The following is a 16,357-nucleotide window of genomic DNA, read 5'->3' as shown; positions in this document are numbered from 1 at the left end:
TCAGTCCTATTTAATCAGAGTGGACAGGCTCCCTGGGACTGGAGATACCATCTACACAGATGCCCTGGAGCACTTAGGGGACAGGAGTTAGCTTTGTGGTGGCTGAGAAGACAGGTGCAGATTTTACAAATGTGGGTGGGACTTGTCTTTATCCAACCAAGAGCTCCCTGCTAAAAATCTCCCCTGTGGGAAAGGTGGCAAAGCCCTAGCAGGATCTGGGTTTACAGCAAGAAGGAAGACACTAGTGCTTTGTAATTTAGGATTTGTATCCCACTTACATCCTAAATACTCAGAACTACTAGGCTAGAAGCTGGGCGGATGTGCTAGGCCCTGGGGCAGCTGTCTTACGCAGATGAGCAAACTTGGATTCTGTTCTGCATACACAGTTTCTATTACAGTGTCCTTTGAGTGAGGCTGTTTTGTACCTTGGAACTATTCAAGCCCAGCAGTTACTCAGAGCCTAGTGTGAGTCATCCAAGCTGATATTTGTTTTTTTTCTCCTAATACTTCCTTGAGATCAGATACCTCAGAAACAAGAATGTGGTAGGAGAGAAACTTTTATGGCGTACATCTGCTTTTGTTTGTCCAGGCTGCTGCTGTTCATATCCAGTTTGTTTGTTCAGCCTGCATTCTGGGGGTGTTGTAAGCAATACCAATGTGGTTCTGGTACTTCTAAAGGCAGGAGAGTCTGAAATAAAGCAGTGTCAAGTTTGATGTCTGGTGCGGTTCACAGATGGCATCTTCTTGTTGTGGCCTTGCCTGGAGGAGGGCAGGGCGGTCCTTTTTGGCATCTCTCCTGCGGCTCTGGGCATTGAACTCAGGTCTTAGACATGTGAGGCCAGGTGCCCTCTATCTGAACTGTGTCCCTGGCCCTCTTTGCATTTAAAAACATGAGATAGACTCAGTAAGTTGCGTAGGCTGGCCTTGAGCTCACTTTGCAGCCCAAGTAGGCCTTGAACTTGAAGTCCTCTCTCATTGTTTTCTGCCTGGCTGTGACTGGAGTGTAGGTCAGGACCTAGGATGTGGACATCTCTCTGGAGGGTGCTGGTCCTGTCCTCATGACCAGTCGTTACAAGAGGCCTGCTGCCTCAGAGGTTATGTTGAGGGTTAGACTTTTGAGGGAACATGGCACTGAATGTATAGCTTATCTGTTGTGCAGATTTGTGCAAGTGCAAACACTTCAGTTGCTTTGGTGACTTTTGAGCATGGAGCACAGGCTGCTGGAGGGAAGCATTGGTGACACACCCACCCATATGTGGTCATCGCTATGCCACGTGATTCAGTGATTTGAATAATAGAAGAACTGAGATGGCACCACTGAGGATTGAACTCAGGGCCTTGTGTATGAAAATACATGTTTTGCCACCCAACTGTACCCCAATACCAGAAGTAAACGTAAAACAAAGAAGAAAACGTGTTTTATCCCATTCAGTTATAAACAATTCCTACTTAACCAGTAAGAAGATATGTTATCAAGGAATTTCTTACATCATACATAAGCTCAGAGTTGGATGAAGGCTAACTTCTGTCTTCAAGGTTATCCCGGGAATTTCATCTTTGCCCCTTTTCTTTGGTCACCATCTTCCTGGGAGTTATTTAGAAACTGCTCCCTGGTTTTGAAATTGTGAACATTTATTTCCCTTTCATCATTGTTATCGTTTCTGAATTCTAGCTTGGTTTCATTGTAATCAGGGAAGACATTCAGTCAGATCTTAGTTGTTTCGAGTTTACTGGGGCTTGCCTGGGGTCATCTTGAGATGTGGTCAGTGGACATTTTGAAAGATAGGTACTTTCCACTATTTGATACATTGTTCCATAAATGTTGATTAGGGATTGTGGCTTGATCTAGAGCTCTTGGGTTCTTTTGTGTTGATTTTCTGTTTTATGAACTTTTAGGCTGCTAGGGCAGGGTGACAGAGTTGGGGGAGGTGGAAGGGGAGAGGTGGGTGAGGAGAGAGGTAGAGGAAGGGGGTGGGAGAAGAAGTGGAGGAAGCTGCGGGCTGAGTGTGCAGGTATCGGTGGGCTACCTTTTCAGTTCTGTTCCCCATGTTTCCCAGCTTTGCTGTTGGCCGGACACACATGGAGATGTGCTGTAGCTTCACAAATTAGCACTCTCTAAGAAATGTGCTTCTCTGTCTGATATTATCGTTGCTCCCAAGTCAGCTTTGTGTATTATTAAGAGGCCATCCTGTATTCTTTTGGTTTATTTTTTTTTAAATTTTTTTATTTTTTTTTTGGTTCTTTTTTTCGGAGCTGGGGACCGAACCCAGGGCCTTGTGCTTCCTAGGCAAGCGCTCTACCACTGAGCTAAATCCCCAGCCCCGGTTTATTTTTTTTTAATTTATACTTTTTTATTCTCTTATTTTCAGCCTGTCTCTGTAGTTACTCTGTAGTGAGCTTATGTTGGGGTAGATGGTGTGTGTTATAATCTCACTTACTCCGGGGACTTAGGCAGAATCTAACTTCAAGTTGTGCCTGAGGAACAGAGTAAGTTCAGGCCAGCTTAGATCTTATCTTAAAACTAAAAAGAAGAAAGAAATGAGGCTAGCCTATGGGTCAGTGTACAGTGATTGCCCAGTGTGCTTCAGGCCGGAACTCCATCCCCAGTAGCTTAGATAGTTTGCTACATTTGTGGTCCGCAGCTGCAGTTGGATCATGTTCTTGAGCCAGGCTGTGTCTATCTCAGTGTTTGGATTAGTATACCTGATGTATCCGTTGTGCAGTGGGAAGCAGAGGGCTGAAGGCTGGTGCTCGGCTCATGCCCTTTCATTCCCGCCAGGACCTCAGCCCTCAGAACGGTGATGCCCAAATATAGGGGTGTATTTTCCACCCCAGTAAAACCAATTGAGAACACTTCCAATATGCGCACCCAGACACTTGTCTCTGAGGCAGTTCTAGGTCCTATTGGTTTTCAGCATCAGAGCATGTAACTTCTTGTGTACACTATTACTGACCTCTTTCCGCCTTTGCTGTGCCAGGAGACTAAGTGGCAGGAACTGAAGGCTGGGCTGTGATTTTCAAACTCCTGGTGACCTACTTCCACCAGCTAAGTCCTGCCTCCTAAAGATTTTGCTGAACCCCTGCCCCCTCCAATGCTTTAAAATGTTTTCTATACATAAAACCATGTTGTTTTAACTGTCAAACACAAGGACAAGGAAAGCTATTCACCGGTGCATCTGTGTATCACGTTTCCTCATGAGGTGTGGTTGGCCCCCTTTTTGGTTAACACCAGTCTCTTTGATCCATTCTTTAAAACTGTGTCCACTGCTGACATATTTCTCAGCTTCCCTTCACCTCCCGATCACTTATGTTTTTTCCTTGAGCTCAGCGTACTTTTGTTGAGTGTAGATTTTTGGGTTGACAACCTTTTTTTTTTTCTTCAGCATTTGAAAAATATTGTGCTGCCTCCTTCTGCCTACTGTGCTGTCTGAGGAGAGGCCTGCTGTCATTTGAATTGTTTTCCAGAACACTGGGTAAGATCCCGTTTTCCTTTGAATGTATTCTTTGTCCTGGGTTTTCAGAAGATTAATTATGCTGTGACTTGAGGCAGATGTCTTGGGTTCTGTCCTCTAGGTTTCCCTTAACTTCTTGAACCTGAGCATGTGTATCCCTTGCCAGATCTTGATTTCTCCTAGTACAATTTTACTCCCCTCCTCCCCTTTCCCTCACTTCTGGGACCAGTCTGATTTCCTCCTGTCAGAATTCTATGTAGTTCCTCACTGAGACGTCTCACCTGTCCCAGTATTACAACCCTGAGTGAGGAACCAGCCTCGCTTTTCAGCTGTTACTTTTCAGTACTGTTGTTGTTATTTCATTAGCTTCTCTTGCTTTAATGATTGTTTCACTCTTTTCTGAGACATTACTATATAGTCTATTTAACTTGCTGTGTATCCCAGTTGGCCTCAAGCTTCTGATCCTTCTGCCCCAGCCTCCTAAATTCTTGGATTTAGGCGCTATGGGCCATTGTGCCTAGCTTCCCTTTCAGTTTCTTGTAGCTTTTGTTTCTTTGGTGAAACTTTGTTTCTTTATTTGTTTTAGCCATGCTCAAAACCCATTGTTGGAAGTTTGTCGTTGGTTGGTTGGTTGGTTGGAGACCAGGTTCTCACAGTGTTGCCAGGATGTAGTCTAATTCCTGGGTCAGGTGATGTCTTTTCCTCAGACCTGCATTACTGATAAAAGCCATGCACCACAATGCCTAGCACCTAGGCTGCGTTACAGACGTTGACTGAATTCTACAGTGGTCTTCATGTGTGCTCCACCTCTGTGTAGGGGCAGGGATATGCGATGTGGGGAAATGAAACTCTTGGCTTTCTGTAGCCTTCCTTGTGTGTGGTGAGAGGCTTTGGCTGTTGGAGAGCCGCACTGTTGGTGTTTTGGGTGGAGAGCCTTTCACAGCTGATCCGAGATGCAGTGCTGGAACGGGAGCCCCACAGAACTCACGTTACGCTGCTTCCTGGGTCTCATGGTCCCCACCAGACTGGTGTCTGGCCCTTCCACTAACTCCTTATGCTTGTGTTAGGTAAATCTCTTGTGCTTTCAGTTGTACCCAGGACAAGGAATAACAGTACTAAGTACTAGCCTCAATCAATGCCTTAGTATTTTAATGTATCAATTGGTTCTTAGACTTGGCCAATAATTTTGAACACATCATGGAGCCTTGGATTAATTCCTGTGCCCGGGCCCAAGTCCCTGGATTCCAGTTCAGTCCATGTAAAGGGATCCTTGGCTTTGGTAGCAGTTGAAAACTCTCCCAGTAACTCTAAGGTGGAGTCTGGCTGAAGCATGAGTGAACACCTGTGGTTTCTGCTGCTCAGAACTCCTGTCTTGTTATGCCTCCATCTGCAGCCTTAAATCTTGTCTTTTAAAGTTTTTGCCTCAACAGTTTGTTTTGAAAATTCTGTCGTGGGTTGTAATGGTTAGTGTTGTCAAACTGGTAACATCTAGAGTTACCTGGGAGACAGGCTTCTGAGCAGGTCTACAAGGGATGATTGTCCTGATTTCATAAATTGAGAGGGAAGCACTGCCCCTGTGGGTGGCCCCAGGGTGAGTGATCCCTGCTGTTTGCAGATGAGAATGCAGTGTGACCAGCTGCTGCCAGCTCTTGCCCCCTTGACTTCTCTGTCATGCTGTCATACCTTGAACTGTGAGCTAAGAAAACTCTGTGAAGTTGCTTCAGTAAGTGTATTTTTATTACAGAACAGGAAAACAAATCAGGACTCTCAGCCTGCAAATGACTTACTTAACCTTGTTGTAGGAAGCATTATGTGAAACCGTATTTGTCTTGCAAAGAGAAAACTATTTCCATAGTTTATGAAAATAGAGATTGATATTAATGAATTCTCTTGTTCCTTTGACAAAATACCTGTCACAAACAGGGAGAGCAGGGTTTCTGGTTTTGGCTTACAGCTCCAGGTTTCAGCTGTCATGGCGGCTAAGGCCAGGCTGTTCTCAGTCAGAAAGCAGAGTGTGGAGTGCTGCTACCCTGCTCATGTGCCCTTTGCATGTAGTCCAGGGCCCAAGCCCAGGGAATGGCACTGCCCACGTGGAGGGTGGGATATCCCTTTCCATTTAACCTGTTCTAAATATTCCCTTACAGACATGCCTAGGGACTTGTTTCCATAGTGATTCTAAATTCCACTGGGTTGCCAACCAATGTTAAACCATTGTAATGTTTTTAGGCAACTCAAAAATGATAAAATTCTATATTAATTTTTCAAAGATTTTTTAATTCTTTTGAGTTTTTAAAAAGGGACTTGTAGAATCAGTAAAGAGAAAAACATTCTTCATATATATTATTTAAACAAAGTCAACTATCTTTTTGTTTGCTGTTAATTTTGAGACAGGGCTCACCCTCTAGCCAGTGTTGTACTGGGGCTTGCTGTTAGCCCAGGATAGTCCCTATTTGAGTTCCTCCTCCCTCATCCTTCTGATTGCTTGCATTACAGAGTACTCATCTTGTGTCATTGAAATTCATAGTCCTCTTTTTTTAAGACAATTTTTCATGTGGCTTAGACTAACCTCTACCTCACTCTGTGGCTCAGAGGCCTTATCCTGTCTCTCATAGATGTGTAGCACCGTGTCCAACTCCAAGGCAATCTTCATTTGACTTAAAATTTCTTTTGGCCCAAACAATAACATGTATATCTACTAAGAGTTACAGTCAAGGGATTGACAGTTAGACATCGGTAATGGACACTGAGTGTGGCACACTGTAGGATCCTGTGACACAACTGTATGCAGGTGGCTTTGGTTTCTACTTGTAAAAGCAGTTCAGCCTAAGAAAAGAGGAGCAAGTCAGAGGAAGAAAGAGGAGAGAGAAAAGAGGCCAGTTGATAGAGAACATGGAGATAAAAATAGGAGGACAGATAAGAATTCAATTAACTTCTGGGACAGTGCCTTTCCTCGGAGGAAGGAGTTTAGTGTTCCAGTTCTTTATTTTGGGCATGCGTGTTTAGCTTAGAGCTTTGTGTATGACCTCTATAAGACACAGGCAGGATTATAAAATGATACCACCTTATCTCTCTAATTAGTCATTCGTCAAACATTAGGTCTCCATTTTCTTACAGAAACCTTGGCTGAGGGGCTTGCTACCAAGGAGCTGATGCTCTGTAGGAGGCTTGTGGACTGACAGGAGACATCACTGGGTCACCGTTAAAGTCTCGGTCAGCTTTTGGTGTTCTAAATGCAGTAGATGCTGGGTTCTCTTTAACGTGTGTGTTTATGGCATCTAAACCTTTTCTGTATGTGAGTGTATAATTACATACTATTTACAATATCGTTTCAAGATTTCTGTGCCATGATCGGATCTCCATTGTGGTGGGAGGGAGTAAGGATTCAAGACTGTCTTGGTTCGTGGAGGCTGGGCAGCCTCTGTGCCTTAACTCTGAGGGAGGGTCTGAGGTTTCATGATCCTGGAAGTAGGCCGGTTGCTGTGTTGGGCATGTGGAGTCTAATTCCACACCTGTTCTGGAATAGAAAGACTTTCATGATTTCTACAGAAAACAAAGTCAAGTCTTAGGATAACTAAACATTAAACAGCTTTTCTAGGGAGTGGGAGACTTACATCTGGTAAGCCCTTCCACTCAGGTTGCATTCATGAGGCCTACACAGTGGGAGGAGGGCTGATTCCCACAAGTTGTCCTTTGACCTCTACATGTGCACTGGGCCATGCACCCTCTTTCTTCCCCCATATGTATGAACCTGGCAAAGAAAACCTCTTCAGATTACCTCAGGTATTTGTCGTATGCATACTGTGTCCTTGTATGTGGTAAATGCTCAGGATGGTGGGGGGAGGGTGGGCAACACAGTGATAAGTGGAATGTCCTGCTGGAGCAAAGACATGGAGTGGATGCTAATGTCCATGTCAGCTCTGATAGGAACATACAGGAAGGCCGAGGTGGTCAAAGGTGAGTGCTGTAAGCCACAGAAGAAGCAGGACAAAGTGGTCATCAGCGAGCCTTCGACATGTCGGGAGACAAACCTTCCAGGGTGGAGCCACCTCTGTGCTCAGGGTTTTCCACATTTATGTGTTGTAGGATTTTTTTCCAGAGAAGCTTTAACTTGGATCACTGTGTCACTAATAACTTAAGAATGTCTGCTTTAAGACTGAAATAATTCCATTTCCCCCTGTATTATATGCAGTGGAAAGAAGGGCAGCTAAAATTGATAATGTTTCCTTTAACTTCTTTTCTGATACAAGATTATGCATAATGGATTTAGTTTTAGAACCAAGACAGCAAGATTCAGGACTGATTGGGTTTTTAATAGAATTGAATTTAAAGTCAGGAGTCACATCTTCTAAACCACTTGGACAAAAAGATGGTTATTATCCTTAAATAGAAAGTAGCGCTGTATTCGGTTCTTAAATTATTTTACTTACAGTATTAATTTCCATCTCAGTTCATGATTTAAAAGCCTGTGAACAACAATGTCTGTACCAGCTAGTTTCATGTCAGCTTGACATAAGCTGAAATCATTCGGGAAGAGGGAACCTCTTGAGAAATACTTCTACCAGATCGTCCCATGGAAAACCTATAGGGCGTTTTCTTAATTAGTGGTTGATATGGGAGGGCCAAGCGAATTGTGGGCGATGCCATCCCTGGGTAGTGGTCCTGGGTTCTATGATAAAGCAGGCTGAGCAAGCCATGATGAGCAAGCCAGTGAGAAGCACCCCTCTATGGCTTCTGCATTAGCTCCTGCCTCCAGGTTCCTGCTTTGAGTCCCTTCCCTGACCTTCCTCAGTGATGGAGTCTGACCAGAGAGCTTTCACAGTAACAGAAGCCCAAAGACAGTGTCCTTTACTATAAAACTATAGAGATTAAAATAGAACATTTGCATCGGCTAAAAAATTAAGTGTAGGGACTTGTTCTGTCTTACGTTCCTTAGGAAAAGCACATGCTGTTTCCCTTGGGAAGATGTGTATTCAACTTAGAATTTTTAAAAGGTTTTCTTAGCTTTCTTCATTTTTCAGCAAAAGATGGGGACTTCTTCACGTCTTTATTCTTTACTGTGTGCTCTCAGCTGTGTGCGTGTGTACACACTATTATTCATATTAACACTGTTTGAGACTTTTTATATTCTGAGTAAGTCAACCAGTGACTGTACTGTGAGCTGTTCTCTGAGAGAGCTCACCTTAGTGGAAAGCACGTGTTCACTGTGTCAGGAATGCTGTGCAGCCAAGGCGAAGCTAAGGAAGGCTTTAAAACCAGGTAGGGGATCCTCAGACCAACCAAGCCACACAAAAGAAAGTGTGGCAGCCAGATGGTGGCAGAGCCCAGGGCATAATCACAGAGGTGTTGCTGGTGAGAGGATACAGCTGCAAGGGTAGGGTCACAGTTCTGCAGGAATGCCTGTGACAGTCCAGGGGAGGTTACTGTAGTACGGGACAGCTCTGTCTTGCAGGTGTGAGGAGAGTCTGCAACCAGGAAGCCCACCAGAGGCTATTCAGTCAGCAGGCAGTGTTTGTTCTGGGGACGGGAGAAGACACAGGCTCTGTGACACAGGGCACGGGGAGACAATAGCATGGACTTTGCTGTTAGATTTTATGATGTGTGTGAATGTACATGTGTGCCATTGAATGATTTGGAAAAATGCTTGCGTACTGCAGTTTTACTGAAATTTTCTTCATCTTGGAATAAGGAATCCAAAGAATTTTCATATAGTCTTCACCTTACGGTGTCCTAATATCAGCTCCTGCATTTAACTTTTCTGTGCTGGGACTCAACCCGGGGCTGTGCATACTGGGCCAGTGCTCTACTACTGAACTGTATCTCCTGATCTTGTCTTTCTTTTTCCCATTTTAGTTTTCAGTTAGCATACAAAGTGTAACAGATTTCTTTCCTTATACCATTTTCATGTATGCTTCCTTTTGGTAAATCATCTCCCTCTTCTCTCCTCCCTGCATTGCCCTATTTCCATTCTCCACTTGTACCTTCAGTCCCCAGAATTCTTTCTACTTTTGTGCCACTTCTGCTCTGTTCCTTTCCCCCACAACTCTCCCTTAAAATCCCTTTCTGAACTCTCATGGAACCATTGCAAAGTCTCCTGACCTCTCTTCACACTTAACACCCATTTATACACACATATACCCACTTATACACACACACACACACTTATACATACACACACTTATACATACCCACCCACTTATGCACACACATACCCACTTATGCACACACATACCCACTTACACACACGCACTTGTACATACACTAGAAGCTAGGGGTTTGTATGTGAGGAAGAAAATGCAGCATGGCTCGCCTCCTATAATGCATTACCAGTTCCACCCATGTTTCTGCAGATTTCCGCTTTCATTATAGCCACATAAGATTCCATTGTGTGTCTCTGTCACATCCTCACTAATCATGTGGATGGACATCTCAGCCGATTCAGTTTCCTTGCTGTGGTGTATAGAACAGCACTGAGCATGGATGTGCAGGCGTCTCTGTGGAAGGTGCAGAGTCCTTTGAGTGTGCCCAGGAGTTATCGTGGGACCCTTTGGTAATTCTATCTTTAGTTCTGTAGAAACCTCCAGACTGATTTCCATGGTGGCCAGCATAGCTCACACACTCCCACCAGCTAAGGTTCCTCTGTGCTGCGTCCTCAGCACCATTTATTGTCGTTTTATTCTTTGTGGAAACAATTCTGACAAGAGCGAGAATCTCAGAAGGGATAATTTGCATTTCCCTAATTACTAAGGATGGAGAACACTTTAAAATTATTTATTGGCCATTAGTATTTCTTCTTTTGACAGCTGTCTGTTTAGTTCACTGTTCCATGCCTAGGTTTCAGAGTGTGTGTGTGTGTGTGTGTGTGTGTGTGTCTGTCTGTCTGTCTGTCTGTCTCTGTGTGTGCCTGTGTGTCTCTGTGTGTCTGTGTGTGTCTGTGTGTGCCTATGTGTGTCTCTGTGTGTCTGTGTGTGCCTGTGTGTGTGTCTGTGTGTGTCTGTGTGTGCCTCTGTGTGTCTCTGTGTGTGTCTGCCTCTGTGTGTCTGTGTGTGTGTGTGCCTGTGTGTGTCTTATGTGTGTGTGCATGTGTGTGTTTGTGTGTATGTGTCTGTGTCTGAGTGTGTGTGTCTGTGTCTGAGTGTATGTGTGTGTGTCTGAGTGTGTGTGTCTGTGTGTGCCTGTCTCTGTGTGTGCCTGTGTGTCTGTGTGTGTGTGTGTCTGTGTGTGTCTGTGTGTGTGTGTCTCTGTGTGTGCCTGTCTCTGTGTGTGCCTGTGTGTGTCTGTGTGTGTCTGTGCGTGCCTGTCTCTGTGTGTGCCTGTGTGTGTGTGTGTCTCTGTGTGTGCCTGTCTCTGTGTGTGCCTGTGTGTGTCTCTGTGTGTGTGTCTGTCTGTGTGTGTGCCTGTGTGTCTCTGTGTGTGTGTGTCTGTGTGTGCCTATGTGTGTCTCTGTGTGCCTGTGTGTGCCTGTGTGTGCCTGTGTGTGTGTGTGTGTCTGTGTGTGCCTATGTGTGTCTCTGTGTGTGTGCCTGTGTGTGTCTGTGTGTGCCTATGTGTGTCTGTGTGTGTGTCTACGTGTGTGTGCATGTGTGTGTTTGTGTGTATGTGTCTGTGTCTCAGTGTGTGTGTGTCTGTGTCTGAGTGTATGTATGTGTGTCTGAGTGTGTGTGTCTGAGTGTGCGTGTCTGTGTGTGCCTGTCTCTGTGTGTGCCTGTGTGTGTGTGTGTCTGTTTGTTTGTGTGTGTGTGCATGTATGTATATGTTTTGTGTGTGTGTATGTATGTGTGTGTGTATGTATGTATGTATGTATGTATGTATGTATGTATGTATGTGTTCTGAATCACACCCCACCTTATTGTGAGGTAGGTTCTTTCATGAAGCCTGGAGCTCGCTCATTGATTGAGTGAAACTGGATGGAGAGCAGGCCTAGGCTTCCACCTGTCTTCCTCAGTGCTGGGAGTACAGGTGTGCGCCCTGACCCTGACTTTTTCTTTATTTTCTTAATGATTGAAAAATTGCCTGGTGATATTGTAGGATCAAGCCTGCCATACCAAGATTTGGACCTTGAATGTGTCCTAATGGTGGAGACTATATCTGAGACAAAACTGCAGGACTCAAACAGAACTTGGACTGGGGACCGGGAGGCACCTGTCATTTGTCACTTCACTTCTTTAACTTGGCCCTGTGGAAATCTGAACTCACGCTGACAGGACAAGTCTTTATTGGCTGAGCCACCTCCCAGACCCCGGGCCTTAGTGTCTTGAAACAGGATCTTGTTATGTGGCCATGGCTACTACCTCCTGAGTGATGGGGTCATAGGCACGTGCCACCATACCCAACACCACGTATACTCTTCTTAAGCATAAAGAAGTGGTATTTCCCCTGAGCCGTTTGAAAGTGATTTGTATATATTGTATTTCTTTACTCCAAAATATTTTGGTATGCACCATTCCAAAAAATGCAAATGAGCATTTTCTTATACAATTATAATACAGTAAAACATGTGGGAATTATTCAGATAACAGAAAGGATTTTGTTCAGATTTTGCTGTTTATCATGATTTTTTTGGGTGAGAGAAAAACTATTTCTGGCACTGTTTTGTGTTCAGTGTGTCTTGGTCGTGCTGTCTTCTGTTTTGAATCAGAACACCCTCTCAGTCTTTGCTTCACAGGCATTGTGGGAGAATATCACAAGCTAACTGAAGAGAGCCCACTGTTGCGCTGGGGTGGGATGCTTCATCAGCGTGGGCTTTGGGCTGTGCACCTTGGCTGCAGTCCTGCAGCAGTGGAGACTCCCTCCCAGGTCTTATCAGGAGGCCTGTGCTGTTGTAATGCCTGTTCATACTCATGTGCGCCCATCACGTGTGTCTGCTATGCTTGCCAGGGCTCCCCACTGTCAGATGACTGTCCCTTCATAATTAATGTCTGCATTGTGTGGTGATATTTCAAGTCTGTGAATATCTCAGTTCTCATATCTTTACTTAGAGGTGTGAGCGTACAGCCATACTCCTTACCTGGTTTGTTCGGTGTCCTTTTGACAAGGGTTCATACATTTTTTTAGCATTCACATCCTGGCAGGCATGCCACAGCCGTCCATAAATGCCTTATCCACCTTTGGAATCTGCTAGTGTTTCAAGGAGTCTATTTCCTTTCACTTGGAATGCTATTTAGACATCAGGATGTAGGGATTTGCATTATTGTTACTGAGAGAGAATTGTTTTTAGACCCTTATATTAGTCAGGGTTCTCCAGAGAAACAGAACCATTAGGAGATGTGTATGTCTATGTTTATATCCATGGCTCGGATTATTTGGATCTGTGTATTTGTGGAGGCTTGAGAACTCCAAGGTGAGTGTGGGCTAGCTCTCAGCCTGTGCCGACGCACTTCCATGGTGCTCAGGCAGGCAGGGATGCCCTTGTAGAGCAAGTCTGAAGGCTGAAGAGGAGCCTCTAACTAGGCTTAGAGACTTTCTTTTTGTGCCTATTAATGTTCAGGATTTCCACTGGTTACATGAGGCCTGCTCATTATGGAAAGCAAACTCACTTACTGTACAAATTAATCGTTACTGGTTTCCCAAAATACCTGTGCAGAAACCCTGAGTAACATTTCACCAAGCACTTGGTGCTCAGTTGCTGGGGGAGATTGGAACAGAAAGTAACCCTCAGCGTTGTTACTGGACAGGACCGGGTCAGAAACTATGCTTGTTTTTCCTTATTCCCCATCACTGAGGACCCTGGAGTCTCCTCTTCCTCCATTCCATCTCTGCAGCTCCTCTCCTTGACAGAGAGGTACCTGCTTCCTCTTATCCACACTCTCTATTAGTGTAACTCTAGGACACAGCAGGCAATCAGAGTTGTTTAAAAGAGCTGCACCCATGTATCCGAGCTCACTGTTAGCTGTAGCTCTCAGCTTCCAGCCTGGGAACATGTACGGAAAATGAGCTTAAGAGTTACTTGGTTTGGTGTCCCCACCCTGAGTAGTCACATCAGCCATTTGAAATTCCAGCTGCGACTGCTGTTCCTGTGGGACTTCCATCTCAGCAGTTCTCACCTGCCCATCCTTGTTGATGTCTACCACCTCTCCTTTAGTTTACTAACATACTTCGGTTTTCCCTACCATACAGTGCTTACTGGATAGCTGGAGTTTGTTTCCCATGGATAGGTGCTTGGCCTGCATGTAGGTCTGCACATCACATGAGTGCAGTCCCTATAGAGACCATAGGCAGCTGTGGGAAACCCTGGGGCTGGAGTTACAGATGGCTGTGGGAACTGTTCAGGGTCCTGTTTTACTAAGCAGTGATTGCTCTTGGTCAGCTTATCGTCCCTGCAGCCTCCTGTGTTTAGTATGTGAGACATTAGAACAGTTGTAGAAGGCGGATGCAGAGAGCTGCATGCAGAAATGTCAGCCACCCTCCCACCCACAGCTCTCCAGCTCTGGCCCCTACACTGCCCACCCTCCCTTCTTAGAGCTCGCTCTTTTATATTGTTTCTCTTTGCACAAACTGGGCGGATAAATGGGTATCATCTTCCTTTTTCTGTTTTGTTTTTAAATACAACCAATGTGGGTTTTTTTTAGGTAAAATATTTTTCATTATTTACTTTTCCCCTTTATTGAAAATAGATTCTGTCCTCACACAATATATCCTGATTATGTTTTCCCCATTTCTATTCCTCCTGGTTCCTCCCCACCTCCCCACCCCCCCTTCCATCCAGAGCCACCCCTTTCTTTCTCTCATTAGAAAAGAACAGGCTTCTAAGGGATAATAACAAAGTATAACAAAATACATTTTACCAGGATAAAGCAACTGTCACATCAGGTTGCACAAGACAGACAGAGGGAGAACAGCCCAAGAATCGGAGACCCACACTTTGCTCTCACTTACTGAATGTGCTTAGGTTTCCGTGCTGTGCTGTGCTTATTGGATAGCTGAATTATTTCCCTGTACATGAAGAGTTGTGTTTTAGACCTATATGCCATTCATTGTATAGTCCTTATTTATCTTTTTGGGACAGGGTCTCACTTTGGTTCTCACTGGTCTGGAACTCATTTTGTAGACCAGGGTGGCCTTAACCTCACAGTGTTCTGCCTGCTTCTTCCTCTGTTTTAGGAATAAAGGCAGATGCCACCCAGCCTGGCTCTATCATGTAATTTATTCACTCTTAATTCAGCCAGTCTTCTGTGTGTCTGTATGAACATAGGCTATTTCCCAGTCATGACTAGTGTTGCAACAAAATCTTATGCATGCATTCTAACATGGCTGAAGGCCCATAGTGTTTCCACTTCTATTTTGATATTGTGGTTTTTTCTTTTGTCTTTTCTGTAGGCATCTTGCACATTTCCTTTTTTTTTTTTAAATGAAGCCACTTTAGAATTTAAGACAGGTTTTAATGTCTGTCTGTCTGTCTGTCTGTCTATCTATCTATCTATCTATCTATCTATCTATCTATCTATCTGTTTAATTATTTGAGATGGTTTCTCTGTGTAGCCCTATCTTTTCTGGGACTTGCTCTGTAGCCAGGGCTGGCCTCAAACTGCCTCTAAGTATGATACTAGGATTAAAGGCATGTACCACCATGGCATGCCTATTTAGTTTTTTTTTTTTTTTTTTGGTTCTTTTTTTTGGAGCTGGGGACCGAACCCAGGGCCTGCCTATTTAGTTTTAAATGTGTGTGCGTGTGTGCGTGTGTGTGTGTGTGTGTGCGTGTGTGTGTGCACGTGTGTGTGCACGTGTGTGTATGTGTGTATGTGTGTGTGCGTGTGTGCGTGTGTGTATGTGTGTGTGCACGTGTGTGTGTGTGCGCGCGCGCATGCTGCAGTGCTCTCAGAGGCCAGAAGAGGGGACTCAGATCCCCTTGGACTGGAGTTACAGGCAGCTGTGAGCTGCCAGACCTGGGAACAGAACTCCACTCTGGAAGTAGTACATGCTCTTAGCCTCTCTGTCCCTCCAGCCCCACCCCACCCCGGATATTTTCAGTATAGGTTGAAAGACGAGGCACGGGAGAGATGAGTTCAGAATGAAGAACTCTGCTCTATGCAGAGGACTGGGGTTCAGGTTTTAGCATCCAAGGATCCACACAGATCTTACAACCTCCAGAACTCCAGTTCCAGAGGGTCTGACACCGTTTGAGCACAACAGGCTCTCATATGTGCACATGCATATATTTGGGGAAAACATTCTTATTTAGGGTTTTACTGCTATGAACAGACACCATGACCAAGCAACTCTTATAAACTCTTATAAAAGACACCATTAATTGGGGCTGGCTTACAGGCTCTGGGGTTCAGTCCATCATCATCAAAGCGGAAGTATAGCAGCACCCAGGCAGGCATGGTTCCAGAGTTGTTGAGAGAGCTACGTCTTCATCTGGAGGCTGCTATGAAGAGCCTGGCTTCCAGGCAGCTAGGAGAGGGTCCTAAAGCCACACCCTCAGCGACACACCTACTCCATCAGGGCGACACCTCTAATAGTGCTCCTCCCTGGGCCGAGCAAATACAAACCATCACACATTCATACACATAAAATAAAAATAGCTTTTTAGTGTGGTCCTGAAGGGAGAGAGAGAGACATATAGGAGCACACAAGTACACGTCCGAGAGTACGAATGTGCTGCTCAGAGCGCAGGTGCCTTAGTCACAGCTGTGTAGATGATTGTGTTGGCTTCTGAAGTCCCATTGCTGGAAGAATTTAAAAGACTAAAATGGTTTGTTTCATTTTTATATTTTCTTTCTATTGATTGTGTTATCTGACAATTTTATACATGTGTATAATGCATTCTTGTTTCTCTTATTTTTCCTCTCCTTCCTGTCAATCCCCCCAGTTCTTTTCATGGAATGGTAAGTTTTGGTTTTGTTTTATGACCCGTTTAGTAAGCAGGGCCATGTGTGTGGCAGTCAGGTTGCCTTTTATTAGTTTTT

At 44.7% G+C, this 16,357-nt stretch overlaps 1 protein-coding gene across 5 annotated transcripts in view; it reads left to right on the top strand.

Annotated features, from left to right (window-relative positions):
- Sestd1 (SEC14 and spectrin domain containing 1) overlaps nt 1–16,357 on the top strand; it is a 96,590-nt gene that overhangs the window by 11,791 nt on the left and 68,442 nt on the right. For 2 of the 5 annotated variants that reach the window (XM_087650822.1, XM_087650824.1), the window contains exon 2: nt 3,384–3,473. The exons of 2 other annotated variants lie outside the window; for them this stretch is intronic. The gene's annotated coding sequence lies outside the window, so the exon portion shown is untranslated. 5 annotated transcript variants of the gene reach the window in all.

The sequence above is a fragment of the Rattus norvegicus genome, chromosome 3, assembly GCF_021556685.1.
Source record: "Rattus norvegicus strain SHRSP/BbbUtx chromosome 3, alternate assembly SHRSP_T2T, whole genome shotgun sequence".
Classification (NCBI taxonomy): domain Eukaryota; kingdom Metazoa; phylum Chordata; class Mammalia; order Rodentia; family Muridae; genus Rattus; species Rattus norvegicus.
This window is presented reverse-complemented; position numbering and strand designations above follow the sequence as displayed.